Source organism: Loxodonta africana, chromosome 4 (genome assembly GCF_030014295.1).
Source record: "Loxodonta africana isolate mLoxAfr1 chromosome 4, mLoxAfr1.hap2, whole genome shotgun sequence".
Classification (NCBI taxonomy): Eukaryota; Metazoa; Chordata; class Mammalia; order Proboscidea; family Elephantidae; genus Loxodonta; species Loxodonta africana.
In genome coordinates this window covers 80,472,699-80,481,827 of record NC_087345.1, presented here as the reverse complement: position 1 = coordinate 80,481,827, position 9,129 = coordinate 80,472,699, and positions in this window count along the sequence as shown.

The window sequence follows — 9,129 nt, the reverse complement described above, 5'->3', positions numbered from 1 at the left end:
ACACCTCTTTCTTGCCTGGTCTCTTGCCTAGATTACAATGATGGCCTCCATATGGGTCTCCTTTTCCCTCATTTAAGTCTCCACAGAGCACCCACAGTGATATTTTTAAAATGTAATTCAGATCACATTAGTCTCCTTCTTTAAAAAAAAAAAAAGTGGAGGTAATACGACTAAGAGGCTGAATAAGTGAACGAGAAAAGAAAAGGCTATTTGAAACTCCAGGAAAGTATAAAAACTGTGTATTAAGTTTAACTGTGACCCCCAAAATATATGTCCACCCAGAACCTCAGAATATGACTTTATTTGAAATAAGGGTCTTTGCAGGTATAATTAAGTTAAGGATCTCAAGATATGATCATCCTGGATTAGAGTTGGTCCTAGATCCAACAATAAGTCCTTAGAAGAGAGGAGAAGGGGAAACAGACACAAAGCCACAGAGGGAAAGATCACTTGAAGACAGAGGCAGAGATTGGAGTTTTGCTGCCATAGGCCAAGCCACAAGTCATGAGACACCAGAAGCAGGAATAGACAAGGAATGGTTCTCCCCTAGAGACTTCTGAGTGAGCATGGCCCAGCTGACACCTTGATTTTTTACTTCTGGCCTCCAGAACTATGAAAAAATAATCCCTGTTGTTTTAAGCCACCAAGTTTATGGTAATTTGTTGCATGAGCCCTAGGAAGCTAATACACTATACAAGAAAAGTCATGATCTTACTATGAAAAAAACTAAAATGTAACACTGGACCCGGTATGAATTTCAGCCCACAAATTCAAAAAATACCTCTATTAGATGAAGTGGGGGCCCTCAGAGCATTAGGTCTTCTATCTTCAAAAAGTTACCATGTAAATGTTGGCTGTCCCAGGTCACGTGCCTTTCATACCTTGTTACTCTCTACTGCTATCCTGTCATGGTGAGACCCAGGAGTCTCTTGTGAGGCCCCCCAGGGTCTCATCTGCCTAAACATACAATGCAGCTGACTCTCAAGTCTTGCTACGTTCCCAAAGTACTTCTAGAAAGGGAACTCTGGTCACTCCTGCTCTAGAAGCCTCAAACCTCATCCTCTTTGCTCATCAGCCAGAGTGAATCTTCTTGTTGTAGGGGAAAAGCCCTACTCTTCCCTCTGCTTCTCTGAGACACTGTGTGCACCCACAAGTCACATTCCGTTTTGCTTCTTCGTCCAAACCCTCTAATTCCGCTTAACATCCTAGAATTTGGAAAAACTAAAGTTGGAAAAAGTACAGAAAATTTACTTATTCTATTCTATAAAAAAAAAAAATTTTTTTTTATTCTATCAACCACCTTACCTCAGGTAAAACAAACAAACAGCAAACAAACAAACACCCCAAACCTGTTGCTGTCAAGTTGATTCTGACTCATAGTGACCCTATAGGACGGAATAGAACTGTCCCATAGGGTTTCCAAGGAGCGCCTGGTAGATTTGAACTGCCAACCTTTTAGTTAGCAGCCAAAAGCTTAACCACCGTGCCACCAGGGCTCAGGTAAAGAAGAACCAAATTGGCCACCTACTTGAATGGGGAAAGGGAAATTAGGAAAACAAGGAGCAACAAAAAATTTCAATTAATATCTCAAAATATTACTAGCCATAGCCTCTTCCTAATACATTTTTGTGTCTTCAACAAGGAAAATTTACCTTTGACTTAGGTTCACCCTTTCAATAGCATAGGAGCCCCGGTGGCACAGTAGTTAAGCACTCAGCTAGTTACCGAAAGGTCAGTAATTTGAACCCACCAGCCGCTCCTAGGGAGAAAGATGTGGTCTGCTTCTGCAGGATTACAGCCTTGGAAACCATATGGGGTAGTTCTACCCCGTCCTACAGCGTCTCTAAGAGTAGGGATCGACTCCATGGCAATGGGTCTCAATGACGCAGAGGTCTGAATTTTCATTTTTCCAGGGCACTGGTCATTGTGATTGACTCCCTAACACCCCCTTTCTGTCCCATTATTAATCTAAGCAATTCATGGCAACCTATCCTCTTGCCAATGGCTGACTCAAGGATGGAAAAGCCTAAGCCAAGTTGGGTCAATGAGAATCAAGCAGAGTCTTGGTGAGGGCTCCTGAAAAGAAGTTTCCTTAATCTTGAACGCCATGGAACACCAAGCTCTTCTCCCATAAATTGTGAATGAGGAAGCATAGGGTTCCCATTGCACTAGCAGCCATCCACAACAATAAAGGTAATTGACCTTAGAATAAAGCCAAAGGTCTGGATAGCAGAGTGAAGAAGTGGGAAAAACCTGCATTCTTGACATAGTCATTCAGTTACTGGGGCTTGCCCTAACTCTTTCCTTACTGTTTAAGGTAATGTGAGTTGGCTTTTCTGTTGCTTGATACTCAAAGAATCCTACCTGATACAGACTTTGTTTCTACAAATGAAGTGCTACAAATAACAGATTATACTGGGTTGAATGGTGGCCCCCCAAAAGGTACATCCACACCCTAATTCCTGAAACTGTGATTGTTACCTTATTTGGAAAAGGGATCTTTTAGGTGTAATTAAGTTAATGATCTTGAGATGAGGAGATTACCCTCAGTTATCCAGGTGGGCTCTAAATCCGGTAAGTGCCCTTATGAGAGAAAAGCAGACAGAGATTTGACACAAAGAGGAGGCAATATGATTACAGAGGCAGAGATTGGAATGATGTCACCACAAGACAAGGAATGCTGAAAGCCACCAGAAGCTGGAAGAGGCAAGGAACAGATCCTCCTTTAGAGTCCCCCTGGAGGGAGCATGGACCTGCCAGATTTCAGATTTCTAGCCTCCAGAACTGTGAGAGAATAAATTTCTATTGTTTAAGCCATCAAGCTTGTAGTAATTTATTAGGGCAGCCACAGAAATTTAATACATAGGCGTAAATGTGGAAGTGGTTGAGTGAGGAGCAAACTGGTAGGCTGTCAAGACTCCACAATTCACATCTGGGAAGTTGGTAATCTCAGTTATTTGTAGACAGATAACACAGTTATTTTTAGTCAAACAGCTGGTTAAACTATAACCTATGATGGCACTGTTTTTTTTTTTTTTGTTGTAAGTAAGGACTCAACTAAGCATCTACTGAGACAACAGTAACACTAAGGGATGTGATAGGAGAAATTGAAGATGATGTAATGTGTTGTCTATCTCTTGTGGTCTTACCAAAATTAGGTTCCACAACAAAGAAATGAGCTAAGGCTGAAGGTAACCTGTTTGAAAGTAAAACGGAAAGAATGTGGTTTCCCATGAGACACTGCGTCAGCCTTTGTCCTGCAATAGCTGAAAGTCGAAAGTCTCTTTCTCAAGCCAAAAGTAATGCTAGCAGAGGCAGAGATAAAAATGAGACAAGGGGGAGGCTGGCTCCCCATCCCAGGATCCTACAGTATGGCCTTCTGTGCCTTGTAGTGATGGTGGTCGTGCATAAGTGTGAAGATGTTGCTAGAGTGTAGCCTGGGGTCAAGGAGTGGATAACTGATGCCTCCTTACCAGAGGAGGAGTCCCTGGGTGGCACAAATGGTTGAGGTTTGAGTCCACCCAGCGGCACCTCAGAAAAAAGGCCTGGCAATCTACTTCTGAAAAATTAGCTATTGAAAATCCTGTGCAGCACAGTTCTACTCTGACACACATGGTGTCGCCATGAGTTAGAATCAACTCAACGGCAACTGGTTTTACCAGAGAAAATTGGTTTTAACTGCATTTAGGATGAGGCCTTTGAATAAAAGGGTGGGGAGTGGTAAGGGTAGAGACCTGATGCAGAGACAGAAATTCCCAGCCTGTAAGCTCTCTGGTTTTGTTTAGTAAACTGCAGGATTGACCACAAGAAAATCACCTGGAAGCCTACCACCATTTTTAAGGGGTCTGCATCACCAAAGAAAACCTACACCTATTAGACAAGAGCTAGTGACCCTAAGGCAACCCCTGGCCCTCAAAGTTGCCCCAACAAGAAGTGAGATTTAAAGAGGTGCAACTTCCAGAAAGGGAAACCTCAGTAATGCCCATCCCCCACTGTTTCTGGGAGGACAACTGGCCAGGAAGGTCCTCATATGAAGATAGAATCAGAAGATGGCAGACTGACAGACAAAGCACCTCATTGCCAAGTCAGGGGGTCCTTGCTAATTCCACCCAGCAATATTTGATATACATGATTCCCATTTTCCAAATAAGACATTTTGTTGTATTTATCTAGATAACAGCGTATTGGTTGCACCAAAGGCAAACGGCTTATCTTTTAGCCTTAGGATTTTGGATCACAAGAGCTACGTCTAGACCATGGCCCTTGAGGCAAAAACATTAATTCTTCAGTCCTTTACAGGAAAAGCTTGCCAACTCTCAGTCTAAACCAATCATAGCAATCCCATTCCATCTTGACAGGTTATGGTTCCAGGGAGGGAAAGTGATTTTGAGCTAATAAGGCTCAAAATGGTGCTTACTAGGGGCTTCTCAAAAAGCAGTTTTCTAGTTCTCTCTCCTTCTGGATACGACTGAGGAGGCACACAACCCAGGTCACCACAGACAACCCTTCTACACCAGCCTTAGAATGAAGCCAAAATGGATACAAACAGAGAGACATAACAAACCCAGGTTCTTTTTTGTGTGTGTATATGTGTGCTTTAAGTGAAAGTTTACAATTCAAGTCAGTTTCTCATACAAAAACTTATACACATATTGTTATATGACCCTAGTTGCTCTCCCTGCAATGTGACAGTACAATCCTTCTCTCCACCCTGTATTTCCCATGTCCATTCATCCAGCTCCTGTCCTCCTCTGCCTTCTCATCTCGCCTCCAGACAGGAGCTGCCCACATAGTCTCATGTGTCAACTTGAGCTAAGAAGCACACTCCTCACCAGTATCATTTTATGTCTTATAGTCCAGTCTAATCTTTGTCTGAAGAGTTGGCTTCAGGAATGGTTTTACTTTCGGGCTAACAGAGAGTCTGGGGGCCATGTCCTCTGGGGTCCCTCCAGTGTCAGTCAGACCATTAAGTCTGGTCTTTTTACTAGAATTTGAGTTCTGCATCCTACTTTTCTCCTGGTCCATCAGGGATTCTCTGTCAGGGTGGTCATTGGTGGTAGCTAGGCACCATCTAGTTCTTCTGGTCTCAAGCCAATGGAGTCTCTGGTTTATGTGGCCCTTTTTTTCTCTTGGGCTCATATTTTCCTTGTGTCTTTGGTGTTCTTCACTTTCCTTTGCTCCAGTTGGATTAAGACAAATTGATCCATCTTAGATGGAAGCTTGCTAGCTTTGAAGACCCTAGATGCCACTCATCAAAGTGACAAACCCAGGTTCTTTATGACATTGGGGCTTTGGGCACACTCAGATGCTTGACCTAGATTTGGTTGTCCTCCAATGTAAACTAATAAATGTTCTTATTGATTAAGCTCTTGCGAATTGGGTTTTCTGTTACCTGCATCCTCCCCAGGGTCAGAATGGCAAGTGGTCTACTGTCCAACCTGCATCTTCAGTCAGGCCCTCCATCTAGTTATCTTGTGCTACTGTAACAGAAATATCACAAGTGGATGGCTTTAACAAACAGAAGTTTATTCTCTTACAGTCTAGTAGGCTAGAAGTCCAAATTCGGGGTGTCAACTCCAGTGAAAGGCTTTCTCTGTCAGCTCTGGAGGAAGGTCCTTGTCATCAATCTTCCCCTGGACTAGGAGCTTCTTTGCGCAGGAACCCTGGGTCCAAAGGATGTGCTCTGCTCCTGGTGCTGATTTCTTGATGGTATGAGGTCCCCCTGTCTCTCTGCTCCCTTCTCTCTTTTATATCTCAAAAGAGATTGGCTCAAGACACAATCCAATTTGTAGATTGAGCCCTGCCTCACTAACTGTGGCCTATCCTACCTCATTAACATCATAGAGGTATGATTTACAACACATAGGAAAATCACATCAGGTGATAAAATGGTGGACAATCACACAATACTGGGAATCATGGGCTAGCCAAATTGATACGCATATTTTTGGGGGACACAATTCAATCCATGACACCCTCTTTCCCTTCAGAAGTTTTGTCCTCCTTCATGTCTCAGAATCTGACAGGTTGGTAGGAATCTCCTTTCTCTTGTTTGCCCAGTTTAAGAGGCAAGACAAGAAGGTAACTTCCATTTGAGTGACCAGCCTCCTTTCATCCACATTCTTCGCCAGGTAGGATTCATCCTCTTTTGTCCTCCTCTAGGGTTTTACTGATTAGAAAATAATTGTGCCTTTGGATCAGAGTTGCTCTACCCTCTGGTTCGTTTCTTTTCCCTGGGAACCCCAAGCATGTCTTGACTCCCACATTACCAGCTGTCAGTTTTTAATAGATACCATGAGTCAGAGCCAATTCGATGGCAACTAACAACAGCTAACAATGAAATATCCATCTTCCTTCTAAACAGTACTTCTCTAAACTGGTAGAGGCTGTCTTAAAAATGTGCTCCCCCCAAGTAACTGTGCCCTCTCTAACCTTGCCCTGTAGTTTGGCTAACTCATCCTCCAAGGTGCATTCTATATGTGTCCCACATCACTACATTGTTAGTAGATAGAAGATTCCTCTGCTGTGGCACCCATCTTTGAGGGAACCTATGGATAAGCTCTCCCACTTGAGTCCTAAAAGGCAGCAGAGTGTCCAACAGGGCTTTTTGTTTACAGTAAAAATTCTTCATCTGCCTTAGCTGGCCAGCCCTGAGCTGCTGCTACAATAATTGCTCAATCTATGCCTGGCTTCCCTCACTCATGGAGGTGAGCAGGCAACTCCACTTTCTTCTCTTCCAGTACCTTTTACAGAAGTCCAGAGGTGGGGGCGTACTTCATCAGGCTAAGCTCAAAGACTGGCATTTAGTTTTGCACCTGCCGAAACCTGTTTTTGACAGGTCAGGTCCATGCTTTTCCAGTTCAATGTCCTTAGGAACATTGTCCTTCCTTTTTAAGGAGCAGGTTCCATATTTTAGATATCCTGAAGCCAGGATAAAGGGCATGAAGTTAATTATTCACCTTCTTCTCTTTCTCAATATTCTTCTGGGAATGGGTCAAATTACCCTTATCAGCAAACGCTGACAATACTTCTTTTGACCCTCTCTTCCTTCTGCTTGTTTCTGCTATGGATTTTAAAGCATTCTGCAGTCCTTTTTCAAACTCATTCTGATAACAGTCCGCCAATAATTCTTAAACCAGTAGGGGCTTCTGAGGGTCCTTGCTGATGTTCATATACTGCTTCTCCAGCAGGATGGGCACTGATGCAAAAGAAATTTGTCCCAGCACAGGGGCTGCATTGGGCCCCTTGTGTAGCCACAAACTGGACAAGAATCCCTTGTAATAAGAGATAAGCCCTCGTACACAGTAGGTATGGATTTCAGTCCACCAACATAGCTGTGCAGTTCTGGTAGTCCAGATCACTGGAAGAAGCTAGTCACAAAGGATCGTATATCATGGTTTTGTTTATACAAAATGTCCAAAATAGGCAAATCTATAGACATGAAAAGTAGATTAGTGGTTGGGATGGGATGAGGAGGAGGGGAAAATTAGGAGGTTATAGCTAAGGGCTGCAGGATTTCTTTTAGGGGTAATAGTAAAAATTTTCTAAAATTGATTGTGGTGATGGATGCACAACTCTGTGAATATGCTAAAAACCACTGAATCGTGCATTTTAGGTGGTAAATTGTATGGTATGTGAATTATATCTCAAGAAAGCTGTTAAAAAAGAGAGATCTTCTATCACCTCAAATTATTACCCAGCTACAATGATTTTAAGCAACTTATAAAGTGTAAGAAATGACTTTGAATTGATTCCTAGAGTGGTCCAAGGAGTATTGTCTTTGGACTCCCAGAGAAGAATGTAATTACAGCATTCTACATGGTCAAGCGAGAACGATGTTAATACAGTCTCTACGCCATTTATTGGTTATCAGCTTACAGACACAAATATTCCTCTTAGGCAGGAGTCAAGATAATGACAAAAGTTGATGGAAAAACAAAAGGAAGTATGTTATAGTTTAAAGTTAAAAAGAGAAACAGTAGAAAAAAATAATAATGTTCACATTTGGACAGGTGGGAGGGAGAGGAGACAGGGATTAGGGGCTCTGATTACCTAAATCCTATTCTTCCCAGGCAGGGATCAAAAAATATTGTTTAAAATGGATAAATCAAGAAAATGGAGGTATAAGAATATTATTTAGAGTAATAGAGAAAATCATCAGGAAAATTAAAACCAAAAGAAGTTACAAGTGTCAGGGAGGTGGGAGTAAATGTGGGAGATGGAATTAAAGGTAGAACTGTTTCTTTTCATCATGAACCCTGCTTGCTATTAGGGTTTTTTGTTTTTTTTTTTTACCTTGAGCATGACTTACTTTAATAAAATTTTAAAATTTCAAGTTAAAGGAAATTTTAAATGAAAATACACAGGAATCTCAGTCTTACTTGCGGATATCACAGTTTATTAAATGATCCGCATGCTTGGGGAGAAGGCTGGGTCTGTCAGAGATCCTCCACACCACCTGCTCTCTACTCTTGCTTTAGGCTTGGAGGGATCTATTCTTCCCTGGGTGCAGTTGCTGCTGGATTTAAATTCAGCTATACTCAGAGGGTTTTGGGTTTTTTTTTGTAATACTCAGAGGGTCAGACTGATATCAGCTGCTGCTGGTGGTAGCCCAAGGGTTTGTCTTTCCCAGTTGACTTCGTTTCAGCTTCCCTCTGGGAGAGTGGGGCTGCCCCCTCTCAGACAATCTACACATCGGTAGGTGTGCAAAGTGACTTTAGTGATAGATGAAAGCATTTGTCTTTATATAGCTTTTCTAAGGAATTTATTACGGCAGTGGTGCTGACATTGCAGTGCGTGTAAGTCAACACCCACCGCTATCCACAGTGGTGGTTGCAGATGTTGGGATGGGGGAAATGCTTATGCTCCACTCCTCATTATTCTGTAAAACCAGTTGTTGTTGCCGAGTCGATTCCAACTCATGGCGACTTCATGTGCGCCAGAGTAGAACTGTGCTCTGTAGGGTTTTCAATGGTTGATTTTTTGGAAGTAGATCGCCAGGCCTTTCTTCTGAGGTGCATCTGGGTGGACTCAAACCTCCAAACCTTTGGTTAGCAGCTAAGCACATTAACTCTTTGCATAGCCCAGGGGCTCCCACTCTTCCATAAGGGAAATGTTATTTTCACTCCA